We start from the raw sequence: 15,625 nt of genomic DNA, 5'->3' as shown, positions 1-15,625 counted from the left end.
TAAAATAACTTCTAAATGAACTCTATTTCTTTTCGTTTCTTTTTGTATTTTCTGCAATGTAGCCCCTCGCAATGATATTAGTTCTAGTGTGGGAAAATATTATAATTGAGATTTGGTAAGTTATTTGCAGACTTTTCTTTACAGTTTTTCTTTACACTGTGCTGACATTTAGTACAGCCCTGGTGAGGAAAACAATACTACCATTCATAGCTCTAGACGTAGATTTCAATCGACTTAAGCGGGCACAATGAAACTTGGTCATTCACTGGTTACCCATATTGTGTTCTCAAATTTTCTCTCAGCAAAAGTATAATGACTCAGTATTGTATGGTTGCATAGACAAGGGCTCGGAACAAGAGACACTAGTTTTGTCTGACGGTGTGAGAAAGTCGTGAAGGGATCTTTTCTTCCAGATGGTGTTAAATTCAGCTGCCTTTTTAACATTGGCCTTGCACAGCAATCTGCTGCTCCCCTTTCACAAAGACTGCGCTTGGTTCCCACTAGTTAACATGCATACTCACGCAACCTGCAACTTCACTCCAACTGTTTTACAATGCAGTGGTATGCTAAATAAACTTGATCCGGTTTCTGCCAATGTTAAAACTAGGTTTCAAAGAACTACTTAACTGATATTTACACTTCTTTTGACTTAAATGTACATGCCTTTGGAATATTATGGGTTTCAAAGAAATATCACCTTATTATAAGGTCAATGTAGAGATTATTTCCAACACCCTTCAAACCCATGCTCAGATACAGTACCTCTCTTCAACACACACAAATAAAACAAAATGTCAGAAGTTTGATGTGTAATAGAAAAAAGAAAAATTGGGACATGTTGCACCAAGAGCAGTGGAACAGCAAAAAATAAAATGAAAATAATAACATTGAAATGTATTTTTATTGATCGATAAGTTATGTAACATTAGTATGATACAAAGCAAGTTTGATATGACAATGGCAAACACATAATTATAATATTGTTTATTTTCCTTAGATGTTATATTTAACATATTTACATAAACGACCAAGATGTAGGCAAAAGCTTCAGTAATTTGACTCCATTGAGTGCTTTCAGTAAACAATAGGTTTCTCCAGCAAACATCTTATTGCCTTAATTGAACCTCCTTGAAAAAGAAAACCACACACTTTGTAATGTAAATGTTAATTGTAGTAGACAATGGTTCTAGGTAAATAGCACCCCTGGACATGAAGTAAATGAAAGGAATACAGGCACTTAACAATGAAAGGTTGTTTGCACAAACAGTGCTTCAAATGTAAATAAACAAGGGTCTTCTTAATGGTCACTACAGTAGTAAAACTCTGGCACGTGTACAGCAGCCAAATTGAGAATTTATGTATATAAAGTCTCTCAGACTTTCTAACTGAAAGTAACAGTGGTTTAACAGGCTTCTCCAGTCTGAAGTCATATAAGGAATTGAAGCTACAAAGGAAATTGTACTACTTTTAAAGAAAAATTGTATATTTCGGATTGTCAATAATCTAGGCCACATGGAAGATAACAGGCTATTTTGGATATTTTCTAATTGCAATGGTTATATTTCTGTGTAAATGCCTATACAAATGTTTGCTTGGTGACATATGGAAAACATAAGGACTTTTATGAAAAGGCGACAATGGGGACCTCCAAAGCACCAAAGTTTCTGCTAGGCATAGTGTTATTTTTAGATTACATTAAAATGGCTATTTAGACCTATCTAGCTGAGACTATTCCAAAACAAGCTTTTTATCATATTGTTATCATAATCAACTTTCTACAGGTTAATGACTTTATAGTTTTACTTCTAGTGTATATCTACTAGCACAATTAGACCCAGTTCCTAGAGGTATCATGTTAAGAGGTAAAAAGCCTCATGAAATTATAATAATGACTGTTATATAGAGATATGTATTTTAAAATACAGTCCACCCAAAACAAAAGCAAAAATGTGGTCACAAGGCCATAATCTCATGGACTGAGATTTTGACATTAGGGGCAGGCAGTCATGGGACTTCCTTGGAATTGCTTTCTACTAGCTTGCCTTGAGTTCTGAAAATCTGAAACAACGAAAAAAGCCAAACTTAATTATGGCCAGATTAAACAGTGGTTAAAAAAATTAACAGAAGCAGACAGTATGTAGCAGCTACAGACCAGTTGGTGCTGCCATTTGGGAGGCTGCAGATGGCTGTGGGTGGGAAATGCCTTTACTTTCTTAAGCGATGGAGATGAGTATGGTGTGTGCACTTGATGTTTTTTTCATACCCCCACCCCCCAACAGGGCTGTCTGTCATAGGCTGCCCGGCCCCGCTTTATCACTTGCCCCCGAGCGTGGGAATCGGAGCGTCCTGCCGTTCACATCTCCTGCATTCCGTTTAGTGGAATCAATTAGGCAAGACAGACCCTCAGATTCCCCACCCCCTTTCCATTTTTGTCAGGTCTATATACGTCCTAATTATTTCAGTTTGGGATGCCAGAGCTGTTTCCTGGATAGACCTGATCATCCTTAAACAAAAAGAGAGGAGGCGCACACGTGGGTTGTGGCGTAAATGTCACTTTCATTTCCAATGCTAGGCGCAGAGTAAGACAGAACATTTTTTTAACACTTTGACAAGAGGGGAGGCGATCTCGTCTCCATCATGTCTTTCTGCTTCAGTAGCTTCCTCAAGGAAACCCTCTTGGAACAGAGAAGCATCTGTCCTTGTATTTTGAATAGAAGAATAAAAATCAGCCCTTGCTTTTTTTTTTTTCATTTTGCCTGCTAGCTCTAAGTCCTCAGTAGATATAAATTATTAACCTTCCAGTATAAACTTTTCTGAAAGTCTAATTTCATACAAATTGACATACAGCCCAAATACATGTAAAGTAATTTCCAAGCACAATCTTCAAATTTTGAGAGGGAGGGGCCTCACAAAGGAACTGCCAAAGTCTACATATTATGGAATCATTTTTAAACTAGGTACCAGACATCTCTGCAACACCTTTCTAAGAAAAAAATCCCTGTTATATAAACTTTTGCCTTAAAATAGAACAAACTGCACATGCATCTTTACTCATTATCACTATACACTTCTCCTTTGCAGCTGCAACAACCCCTCTCAAGATATATCTGGCACCTTGATATTTTAGCATATGTGTGTCATTTAATTTCCTCTCATCCCACCTTTAATCATAACGAAAAAAAAAAAAAAAACAAAAACAAAGTTAGATTCAATAAGTATTCCTGACCTTTCTGGTTTTTACTGTCTCTCGGTTGTAGTCTTTCATTCTCACACGCTCCCCGGCGATCTTGAAGGAGTTTTTACTTTCGGTTATCTAGCTTTATGAAGACCAATACACTCATACAGCTAGATAACCAAAGATAACAACTCGCTTCCCACACAGGCCTCTGTCTTCCTCTTGCCAGACTCCAGGTCCGGATCCTTTCTGGCAGTACCGAAGAGTGGTCGTCCAGGATACTTGCCGCGCTTAAGATTCCTCCTTTTATGTAAATATGACCTGGTTTCTCTGTGTGTGCGCGGCTAAAACATCCAAACGAGATCTGTTGCCTTCAGAGTTTATTCCGAACTTTTTTTTTTTCCTTTCAGCAAGTAATCTCCGGCAGCGTTAGCCAACAATTCATCTATTAATATCAGAAAATAAAACCAGCTATTAAGGTGCAGCAAGCTGTTACGAGTGAGCAGCAGCATCCGTCCCTTCACAGGCCTCTATTTGCATTGTAAATTGCTTCTTTCTCACGCAAGACTCTTTAGCCTCTCTCTATAGAGATGTATAAAGCCAACGGCAATTTCCAGCGCAGGTTAAGGAGGAAGGAAAAAAAAACATCCCATTCTATAGTAGTGACAGCTGATTCAAGGATCTGTTCCTGATCCTTTTTGGTTAGGCACCATGAGCTTTTTACCAAGCGGTGGCAGCTTGATTGCACATATCTGGTGTGTATGTGTTTTAGGGGGAAGATCCTCGATTTCACAGGGCTTCTAGGCTGGGAAGGAGAAGATGCCGTCTTGCTGGCCTGCTGCTGCCCCCGGTCTGAAAGAAGGAGAAAAGGGCCATCATTGGAGGGGCTTTCACTGCCAAATTGTGGACCAGCCCGGCAAGGTCAAAGGTTCGAGACCGCGGGAGACCAAGGTAATGATGATGTCATGAGAAATCTCAAGTACATGGTTATTGATATGCATCAGTGATCAGCCAACTGCCCCACGCCTGCTGCCCGAGCAGCGGCAGCAACAGCAGCAGTAGCGGCAGCATTGCAACAATCCCTATTTTCTCAATCAACATCTCTTCCGCTAGCACTACCGACTGCTCCTGGAAAAGCAACCCGCGGCCTTTTACCTCCTCCATGCTAGTGTAGATCGTTCTAATATCCAAAGACTGGAAGAAATCTCTCTCTAAGGACAGATAAAAGCATTTCGGATCTGGGGAACGTCTTTGCCTGCATTTTTCTTCTGGCAGATTGCATAGGCAGACAGATGGAAGGCACTTTGCTATTGCTTAAAGCAGGGCCTCGTTTTCTGGGGCTGGGAATCAGATCTGTATTACGCAGTGAGTCGATGTGTGATTACATTGACAATTTGCTCTGGTGGCGTGTTTTTAATGGCTTCACAGCTCAGTCATGTTTTGTATCTATGTACCATGGCGATAGGGCAGCGTATTTTGTTCTGTAAGTTCAAACTGAATGCTCTAAGCAAGCGGACTTCATTGTGGTTTTTAAAAAATGACTGCATATGTAGGGTGTGTGCGTTAGAATGCAGCACAGGTAAACCTTGCAGCAATAGTTTCTAATGCTGTACACAACTCTGCTGTAATGAAAATCCTGAGCCTTTGTCTATTGTTTTAAACAGCAATTTTCATACAAAAGGATAATGTAATAGTCTTGCTTCTGAAACTACGAAAAAAGCGTTGTTAACTCGTGAAGAATACATATAAAACACCTGAATGTTAAGAGCATAACTCTGCCCTACCTTCCCCTTCTCCACCCCCACCTTTCTTCTATCTAGAGGGGAATGTTGTTTTATTTATTAATTAGCCTCATTCCTTTTCTTAGAACTTTTCAAAGTGTGAATATGATCACTTCAAAGAGTTCTTTTCTTCTTCTCTCTCGTTAGTAATGAGTAATCTATGTCTAACACATCTATAATACGTGTAGTTGTAATATTCAAATGTCCCTCAACAGAACATCTAAGATAGTCTACATTAAATTCATATTTACCAAGGGTGAACCTTATGAACTGCTTTTCAAAATTTCAAGTTATGTTTGGTCATATTGCTATTCTTTACAATATATGCTATTAGAGTAATCTTAATATTCATTGCACACATGACTAGTTTATCACGATACTCTCATTTCTATAGATTATTTTCCCCAACAACTAAAACACTTTTGGAATTAACATACACTCTTTCATTAATTCAGTGACTTATTCATTTAAGACATGAATGTGAACATGCTTACTGAATTATATACAGAGCACATACATGTAAACCCTATAAAAAAGACTAGCAAGAAAATCAGAACAGTTAGGAAAAGCTTATAATCAAGAGTTTAAACTACAATATTACACCAATTAAAGATATGATTTAGTAACATAGATGCCTACTTTTCCCTAGATTTTTTACTTATTTACTTTTTTGGTGAACATTCCAGTACTGATTATTTAGAAAAGACTAAGCTGTTGAAATTGTTCATCTATTTTTCTTATCAAATTATGGTACAAGAGGTACAATCAGAAATGGCTGCATTGGGTTATACATAAAATGCACAAGTAAACCAAAAACTAATTCAGAGAAACACACCTCCATGAAGTTACTATTCCTTCTTGAATTATCTGGTCACAACATAAACCACTAAATAAAAATGTAACATATCACTGAGGCACATTCCACCTTAGACATTATGTAAAACACTAATGAGCTTTGCCGCCTTGGAAGAGTGAGAGTATTGTAGCCTTGCTTTCCAAGACACAGATGCAGAATCATTAGTGATTTGGCATGTATTACATAAAGCAAGCATGTGGTCAGATGACAGATATTTTTAGAATATCTTTTTGCTTTATATATACCTGGGTGGGGGCTGGTGGAAGCAGAGAGATGTCATGCATTTGTCTGTGTATGTTTATCACCCCCATATCTGTGTGAATTTGCAAAGTAACATGGCTATATTACCACACTTAGCAACTAAATGCATTTTTAGGACCAAAGTATCCATCATGAAAGCCAAGACACTGAACATTTGAGATGCTTTTACAATTAAAAGCTATAGAAGATACTGTCTTAAAATACCATCTTTTAGGGCAATGCCACATAGTCATATCAACTGGACTCCAGGCCTGGTCCCCATGTCTGGCACATATAACACAGACTCATCATGGGAGCCCCAATAAGTGAAATGAACCAACATTAGGATTATGAGCAGTCTGTTCATTAGCTAGATAGCCAATTAAATATTTTACTCTCCACCATCTCTCAGGATATGCAGAAATAAAAACTACACAGTAAGGCTTAACACAGAGCATCTGATTATTTTGAATATTGCCAAGGTTTATATGATGGTTTATACATATTTCAAAGACTGTATTATTATATAGGATGTGACACAAGTTGAAACAATTGTGTAGCCCTAAAGATTCCTAGCAATGTCTGTCACATAGTAAGAGAAACTATTAACACCTACATGTTATATCAGATATTTTTGCTTTCAAATAGCTACTAAGCTGAGCAGAATACCAGTTTTGAAATCTGCATACTAAAGGATATACTGAATTTAAATGGTTTGCCTGCTCATTCACTAATAAATTCCCATTAATGGCCAGTAGATTAGGACGTGATTGTCATGCTTGTTTTCTAATCTTTTTATAGATCTCCAGATGGCCGAAACATGAATTGAAACATTCTGGTTTACTTGAGAGTAAACAACCTCTGTTTAAGTTAAAAGTGAAAAGTTAGGTTTTCCACATTATTTGGATCAGAATTATGCTATTTCATAAATTCAAATACATTAGATTTGTCACCAATATTTAGAACACCTCTGAATCCTATTCAGATTACTGCAAAGCACATGAAAAATTGGCCTATCACTGAAATCCCCTTTTAATATTTGGTTTGTATGATTCAAATGCATGTAAACCACAGTGCACTAGTACAGTCAAGACTACCATTTTCTACATAAAAGCCATTTAATTTACAGTGATTTGTATAGTTCAGGCAAGGTACCTGACTGGCTTACTTTCTAACAAAAGTATTCTATTATTTACTCTGTATCTTGAATTTCTTTTTTATAGGCAGTTACAGGTTATATTTGTATTATGCTTGATATATAATATACAAAGGCTCCCTGTAGAGGAGAAGGCTGCACATATGGAAACTTAGAGCATGAATTAGGAGATATGCAACCCACTGCAGGCCTACTGCCCAGTAAATAATACTCTATTTTGTACATCACTTGGACTTTATCAAATGTAAATTTTAAAATTACCTTTGGTTGGTTGGGTTGTCTATTCATTTTATGCTTCTTTGCAGTCTCATCTGAAAAACAGTCAAGAAAACAAATGATCACAGTCTATATATATGTATACATATAAAGTCATATAGCTATTGCTTCATTTAAAATATTCCTATTACCATGATTCCTTAAAATGCCAGAGATTCCATAAAACCCCAGTACAATGTATCCTAGGTCTCAGCACCCACAGGGTTAAATATGCTAATTTGCATTTAAATGGAGACATGCATGATAATGTGAATGCAAAATATGCAGAATCTGGAGGGGTTTGAGAAATTAATTTTTCTTTCTTCTTTTCTTTTATTTTTAGTTTGGAAGGAAGAGGGACTCTTAAAAAAACATTAGGGACTTGAACCTTGTAACCTGCCATACAAAAGAGGAGAGTCTTTCCATGTAAGGATTTTAAGTCTGGAACAAAGTCTTATTTTCTAAATGTTTAAGGAACTGAATTTCCAGGCCTTTCGAACAATGGGAATCCCTGGATAAATATCTACTCCATTAGAAAGATGCAAATAGTTTACTGTAAGGCCACAGCACGGTGAGATGTGCATTCATATCTATGGCTCCTGATTGGCTCTTTCCTCCAGTAAATCAATGAATAATGTAAAACCTGATTGCTGTAAAGTGGTGGATTTTTGAAAAATTCCCTTCCCCCATTCCCTCTCGATCCAAGATTCAAGAATTCAATACTCCTCAAAATAGGTTGTTTTTCTTTTATGATTTTTTTATGCTTATTGTTATTTTGGACTGGAGGGGTGGGGCTATTGGTTTTGCAAAATGAAAGTATTGCCCTGGTTTAATTATGCTGACTGTGGGAGCTCGCTTCCTGAGACAGCGCCCTAATTACCGGTGCCAAGGTGGGGAAAGGAGGGTGGTGGGCAGAGGTGGACACCAAGAAAGGGAGGAAACGGAATCCGACTCTGCGGTGCTGGGCCCAAGGCAGCCACAGCTCCAAAGGGGCCCCCGGCCGTGGCCGTGACTTGACAGAGCCTCCGGTCTAACTTCTGATCAATTCCACTGTTCTCCTGACCCCTCAAGACAGTCCCCCATTCAAGCACCGCGGGTACATTTGCAAGATAAAACGCCGCAGACACTAATGCAAATACATCGCCCGAGCTCCCATCACCCTGGGTTCCTGCAGATAATTCCAGGCCACAGAAAGGAGTTCTTGCCTTCCTCAGCCGGGTCTAGACTCTAAGCAAACCGCAAAGACCCAGCTCCCTTTGGATACCAGAAGCGTCTTAAGCTGAACCGCTCGAAGTACCAATAACTAACCACGATGGTTGCATCTTGATGAATCTGCACTTGGGATAACCCTGTAAAGCGGCTTCTCACCTCCCAAAATTCAAAAGGCAAAGAGAAAAGAGAAGTGGAAAGCCACCAGATCTACTTAGCTACTGTACTAAGTTTTCCACCAAAATCTAATCAGACCCTCCCTTCCTTGCCAGGTAATTGCAACTTTGGGGCGGCTAAAGGGAAGCGAATTATTCAAAATGTGAATTCGAATACAGAAGTGCAAAATACAAGTGCATTTTGCTCTAGGTTTAAAAGGGAAAAGCCCTCACCCCCCGACCACCACCATCACAAAATTACATACAAAAATTCCCTTTTCCAACAAGAAGATTTCCTGGCATCTCTCTGCGATTGGGGGTCAAGCCGCTGGATAATTAACAGTACTGGCTAAGAAAACTCACGAGATCAACAGGTTTAACATCCGAGGCACACAATCAATTAGCTGAAGCAAAGCCCCGGACTGGCCCTCGGAGCGGCCCGCAGCGGGACTCTGCGGGCACCGGCTAGCGGGCGAGGTGAGGAGTGCGGGCGCGGGGCCGCGGCGGGCACTGCTGGCCTTGCGCCGCCGGCGAGCTGCAGCCTGAGGGCCGCCACGATACTCACTTGATCTCCCTGCGCCAGGCAATACTGCCCCCCAAATCCAGCTGGGCAGGAACCGAGGCGCCGGCTGAAAGACAAGATCCAGAGTCACAGCACGGCCTCAGCACACAAACAGGCTCCTTTCGGCGTCTCAAAAAAAAAAAAAAAAAAAAAAAAAATGTTTTTCTCATCATTCCTCTCCTCTGCTCAACACATTTAAAACTGCCGCTCAATTCCACATGGTGATTCTTGGTTGATTGCGTCTAAAATAGTTTAAATGGGTCTTCCCTTCTGGGGAGAGGGAGAAGGGCGCAAAAGACCAAGGAGGAAAAAAAAAAAGCCAACTTTTACCCCCCAAGCCAGGCACTTGCTCCCTGAGCCTCGGAGTGGAGAGTGAAGTGGTGTGTGCGAGGCTTGGCAAGTTTTTGGGGGGGCTGTCCAAGGTCTAGTCCAGCCCCCTCTGCCGAGGAGGACGTGCTCTGAAACTCAACCAATTTCCCCACTGCTTTTGTTACTGATGAACTGAAGCCCTATTGTTCATCCATTGCCACGGTCTTTTTCAGTCCCCACACTACGTTCTGCGTTGCCAGAGATAATGAATTTGCACCCAAACCTCTCATAGTCCCCTCCTGACAGACGGAACAAATTAGAAATGTCTCGTCTGAAGGAAGGCAATGGCTACATTTTCCTATTGTAGGATGCAAAGCACACATTTCTTTGGAAACTTCTTTTGCTTTTTTCTTTTTTTAAAAATCCTTTTCTTCTCTTTTTCTTTTTTCCTCCAGTTTTTTTTTTTCCTCTCTTGGTTTAAGATTTTTTTTATTATTATTATTACAGAATCGCCCTGTCGTTTTTCCAATGCACCGTTTTGTGTAACTTGTGAGTCTTCCTAACCTTCTTCCCCTTCTTTCCTCTCCTTTCTTAAGGACTCCCTTTGCAATTTTATTTACAAACTTGGAGAATGACCTTTTGACTCGCAGACTTTTTTTTTTTTTAAGGTCGTGTGGTTCAAGTCCCCCTTCTTCACTCCTCCCCGTTTGTGTCGTGATTGTTAAATGTGTTTGGCTAAAGACAAGCAATGCATTCTAAAGAATTTTATTCTCTAAACTCTAGAGCTATTCTAAAGGCACCAGGGACGCGCCATAGGGGTTATCTGAGGAGGAAGAAAAAGCTGGTGTGTGTGTGTGTGTGTGTGTGTGTGTGTGTGTGTGTGCGAGCGCGCGCGCGCGCGCCTGTCTTCCAGGGAAAGAGAGACGGAGAGATGTGGGAGGGTGGGGGTGGAAGTATGCAGACAGAGAAGGGTGGGGGCCTCGAGGGGAAGGTGGGCTTCCTGCAACACAAGTGGAGAGGCTGTCAGGGGTGTGGGCGCGGGGGTGCTGGGAGGCGGTGCAGGAATCCGTCCCGCCGAGTGCCGTCGGCCCCTGTGGGCCTGTTTGCGCGCCTGGGGCTGGCCGCATCCTAGGCGCGGGTGTCTGCGTGCCGGGGTGGTAGTTCCGAGCCTGCGCGCGTGCGACCGGGTACGGGAGGGGGAAGAGTGCCGTAAAAATTCAGACGAGTGGCCCGTATGTAAATGCGGCCCGGGGGGAGCAGGGAGGCGGTAAGGAGAGCCGCCGGCGCTCAGCCCCGCCGGCGGCCCCTAGCTTTCCCGCCAAGTGCAGCCGGAGGACAGACAGCCATGCGTGTCCTTGGCGGGAGAGCCCCCACCCGCCGCGCGCGCCCGCCCCCCGCGCACACGCAAACACTCCCCTCGCAGGCGTGGGGCCCAATGGCCACGAGCATGTCAGGAAAACAAAGCTGGGGCTGCGAGGTGGAACGATGAAACGGCAGACTTGGCGGCGGAGGGCAAAGCGGAGAAGTCGCCACCGCAGCCACCGGCGCCCCTTTCTTGCCTGCTCGTAGCTCTGCCCTCCAGCCCAGAAGAGGCCGAGGACCATTTCTTAGCTGCCTGAGAGAAGGTGGCGAGCAGAGGAGGGGGCGGATGTGCACAGGGAGGTGCCAGCGGTCCGGTGCGCGGGCACGCACACGCCGGCGCGCAGGGCTGCCGCGGGCGGAAGGAGGGGAATGAGAAGGCCTCGGCCGCGTCTCGGAGAGGCACTACCTCCGCGCTGAGGCTGCTGAGTTTCAAGTGCAAAACACCAGGCCACATCCGGCAAGGCGGCGGCTACAGAATGGCTCACACTTCAAGCCTCCTTCCTCAAACAATCCGATGGGAAGGACCTGGCTGTTCAAGGGAAGCCTTTGCTGGCCTCTCTTTTTACAGGGGGTGAACTCGAACCCCAATCTAGGAGCTCTGGCCTAGATGGCTCCACAGATAAGTGCCAGACGTGGCCATGGAAAGACTGATCTCTCTCTGCTCAGAGCGCCTGCCTCGGTGCTCGCTAGCGCAAGCACTTCCCAACACACACACATACACACACATACACAAAACGCGGCACTCCCATCACATTAAAACGCGCGTTCATGACCCTGCTGTTAACGAAGCCCACGCGCATAATGAGTGCACAGGTAAATAGGTACCGAAACCAGAAGACTTCACCAGTCGGCTGGGCGATTTACCACTCCCTACAGGGAGCACTTGTAGTTATCGTGTTTTAGGAGTGATTTGCTGTTGTCTGTGGTCTCCCGCTCCTCTTCTTGTGGAGAGAAGCCAAAAAATATATATGTTCCGTGGTCAGAGTCTTCTTTCTGATAAGCTACCCGAGCATTGGTCTAAAACATCTGTTTTATCTGTTGGTTTTGGTTTGTTGTTTTGGGGAGTGTTGCTTTTCTGAGGGAAGCAAAAGAACGTGTGTGTAGTGGGGCTGGAAACACAGGGCAAGAGTCTGCGTGTGCGGCCGGAAGGCTGGCGAGTCTGAGAGCCGCGCGGTGCAGAAAGAAGGCGGCGGCTTGTCCTCCCCCGGGGCCGGCACTGGCCCCTTGGCACCTCCGGCCTGGGCTCGGCTACTGCCGCCGCCGCCCGCGCTCTCGGGCTCCGCCGGCTGCCGCTCCGTGTTTTCCCCCATCCCGGCTTCACGTTCAAGGTTTAGCTGCGAGGTCACGTCCATTGACGTCAGCTCCCTGTCTCCCTCTACGTCCGGCTACATTTACATACATCAAGGAAATTAGGGCATTAAAAAAAATATGCAAATCCTGCGCGAAGAGGAGCGGGTGAATTCCTGGCGCGATCGCCTTTTATTGAAGCTTTTAATTAAAGGGGCCAGTTGGCGAGCCCCTGAAACAACCGCCAAAACCCCCCAAAAGAGAAAAATAAACGCTGTAGCCTTCGAGAACGGTTGTTTCGGCTCCTGTTCTGTGGGCGGCTGAGGACCGCCGGCTGCCAGGCTCGGAGAAGAACAGGTTAGAGGAGGCAGCTCCAGCCCATGCATAATCAGGGCTCCGCGGCGCCTCCATTCTTTCCTCCTCCTCCTCCTCCTCCTCCTCCTCCTCCCCTCCCCCTCCTCCTCCTTCTCCTCCACCTCCTCCTCCTCTTCTTGCTGTCGCTCCTGTTGGTTCCAGCGTGTATTATTTTTAATACTGATGAATATGTAAAGTATATTTGCATTTTTTAATTCGCGAAAATTTCAGGTTTTGTCGTTTTATTGGTTCCCTTTCTCTCTTTTTTTTTTTTTTGGAGGTTTTTTTATTGTTGTTATTTTATTATGTCTATCTGTCTCTCTTGTCCCTTTCTGTCTTTTTTGGCGAGTGTCTGCTGCTATCTCTTGCTAGATAATATACACAGTTACCTGCTTCTGTTTATTTAAGGTTACAAATATGCACATCTGTCATGTATGCAATGCCAGCTGTATAACCTCCTGGTTTGGTCATAAAGGAAAAGACACATTTTTTTTCTTTCTTGACATACCTTGATGGGCTGTAGTGCCCATCGCTCAAGGCTCAAAGTTTGATTGTCTGATTAACTTCATATTAGCAGAAACACAGTTCGGGGCCAGTGCTTTCGAGATAATGTATGTATAAGTGAAGTGATTCCAAAGATTTCTGAAGAATTTTTGTGCTGATTGCCTGAGAGGTGCGGCATTCGCCGCCCTATTGCTTTCTAGCATTTCTTATTGAAAAAATATATATTTTAAAATGGGTAGACACAGCAATGGACAGCCTTCTGCAAGGAAGACATTTTCAACCATGTTGTATGTTGTACCTTACTAGCTGCATTCGAAATTTACTGAGTTTCATTTTTATCTTAATATGGCTGGAAACAAGGCACATTATCTTAACTGAAAAGCATCCTTGATTCCTGACTTTGAAATGAAAGCAAATACACAAATAAAACAATTGGCTATATTAAACCAGCTGATGTGCCTTAAAATATATAGGCCTTGAGTTAGATTTCAAGCAATGGTAATCTTGTTAATAGGATCGGATTCTCTTTCTTGGCAATATAGCTATGCAGCACGATGGCTTTTTTACACCTTTTATTTCCCCCAAGCTATCATTTAAAAGAGACTCAATCTATAATTGCAAACCCTCAAAGAACAGCAAGTATGCACACATGCAGCTTATTCAATTAAACAAGTCCAAGTACATGCACAGGTAATTAGTTTTCTTATGAATGACTTACCTGCACAGATACTCAGGCCAAGACTCAGCCCTCCCCAATGGCTTTCATGTACATTCACATGTATTTCCCCCTATTTCAAACCTAAAGCGGTATGCCATCTTTCATGCTGGACTATCCAGCATCCATTTTCAGCACCCTTAACTCTTATGGAATTTCCAGCCTTACTTCTGGCTGTAGTTTTTCCAAGCCTACACCAAAGTGCTCATATGATATGTCACCCAATAAAAAGTGGTCAGATGGCTACACGTATGACATTAAAAAGCAGAAACACACTCATCCTTCAGGTTCGCCTTTACCTTGCCATATATAGCAATATTACGTTTCCTAAAACACATTTTCAGCACATTTTATGCAGGATTCCACAACTGATTGCAGAATAGCCGGTTTCTGGGGGGCACCTGGCTGAGTGAAACAATTCGGCAGGCTCAAGGTCTCTCTGAGTTTGGCTGCAGTTAAACTGCGCGTGGCTGTTTGTTCCTGCCGGGACTCTCGCACATACCTGCCTGCCTTTATGTAGGATCAGGACAAACACACCAGCCACGTTGCAGGGCATAGAGTGTCGGTGCATATATTTAGATGGCAGTAGCAAGGAACGCGTGCGTGTACGGCTGTCTGAGCATGCATGTGTGTACAGATGCGTGTGTATGTGCGCGCGCGCGCTGTGTGACAAGGAACACAGAGAGGTACACCTCTTATCTCTGATCTCGCTGTAATCTCCTTTTCTGTTTCTAATCTCCCTTATTGGCGCATGGTAGTAACCCAAAGCGTGTGAACCGTCACCGTCGCTGCCGTGTGCGCGCTGTGGCTTACCCCGAGGGCCCGTGGCTCGGTGACTCGCTGGCTAGGTGGGTGTTGGGGAAGAGGGTGGGTAGCGTCGCTGCCGCTGCCGCCGCGGGTCCGGGTGCTCTGTCCCAGCCCGGCAGCCGAGCGCGCAGTGCCGGAGCCCCCTCCCACCCCGCCCTCACCCCCATCTTCCCCTCCCCTCCCTTCTGCGCCTCCCCCAACCCCCCGCCCCGCATTACCATATGGAGGCCGAGTCCCTGCGAATCACAGCAGCAGCGGGAGGTATTTGAATAAGCCCCGCAACCCCGCGCAGACCCCAACTCCTCCGAGAGCAGCATGCCCTGCACCAAGAGCCACCACTCTGGCGGGTAACCTGGCAGCGACAGACAACTCCCCAAAGTGCCCTGCGCGCGGTGGAGAGAGGGTCTGCTGAGGGTACTGGGCCTCCCACTTGCTACTTTTATATTAACTTGACGTAGAATCAGACAACAAATGTGAGGAGAGAGAAGAAAAGAGGTAAAGAAGAGAGAGAAAAAGGGAGAGGCGCTGTAAAGGGGAGAGAGAAGACAGAAGCGAGAAAGGGAGAGAAAAAGGAGAAAGGGAACCCAAAGGGTTGAGTTAAAGAGAGAGTAAAATGGGGACGGGGTGGGGAATCGGTGGGAGGGGGAGAAATACCCAAATATCTGAATTTGGACTTTTCAAGCTAAAAATACCACCTCACTGAACTTCACAACCTCCAATGAGACACGTGTTTCTCCCCTCACCACCACGTCACCGAATGATTAATTTGCCGTCTCAATCAGAAATAATTATTTAGAATTGTATAACAGATATAGGACTTAGCAGAGTCTTAGCAGGACTTAGCAGAAAGAAGCTCATTATGAAACATAGCGAAAAGTATATGACATTTAAAGATGAT

At 43.7% G+C, this 15,625-nt stretch overlaps 1 long non-coding RNA gene across 1 annotated transcript; it reads right to left on the bottom strand.

Annotated features, from left to right (window-relative positions):
• Positions 1-882: 882 nt before the first annotated feature.
• Positions 883-9,777, bottom strand: LOC116471017 (uncharacterized). The gene is made up of 3 exons (XR_004248718.2): positions 9,393-9,777; positions 7,470-7,519; positions 883-4,027 (listed from the first exon to the last, which is right to left on the bottom strand). It is a non-coding gene; the product is annotated as an uncharacterized LOC116471017 (long non-coding RNA).
• Between the last annotated feature and the right edge of the window lie 5,848 nt (positions 9,778-15,625).

Source organism: Hylobates moloch, unplaced genomic scaffold (genome assembly GCF_009828535.3).
Source record: "Hylobates moloch isolate HMO894 unplaced genomic scaffold, HMol_V3 SCAFFOLD_6, whole genome shotgun sequence".
Taxonomy (NCBI): Eukaryota; Metazoa; Chordata; class Mammalia; order Primates; family Hylobatidae; genus Hylobates; species Hylobates moloch.
Note: the sequence above shows the minus strand (reverse complement) of the source record. Positions and strands in the feature narration are given on the sequence as shown.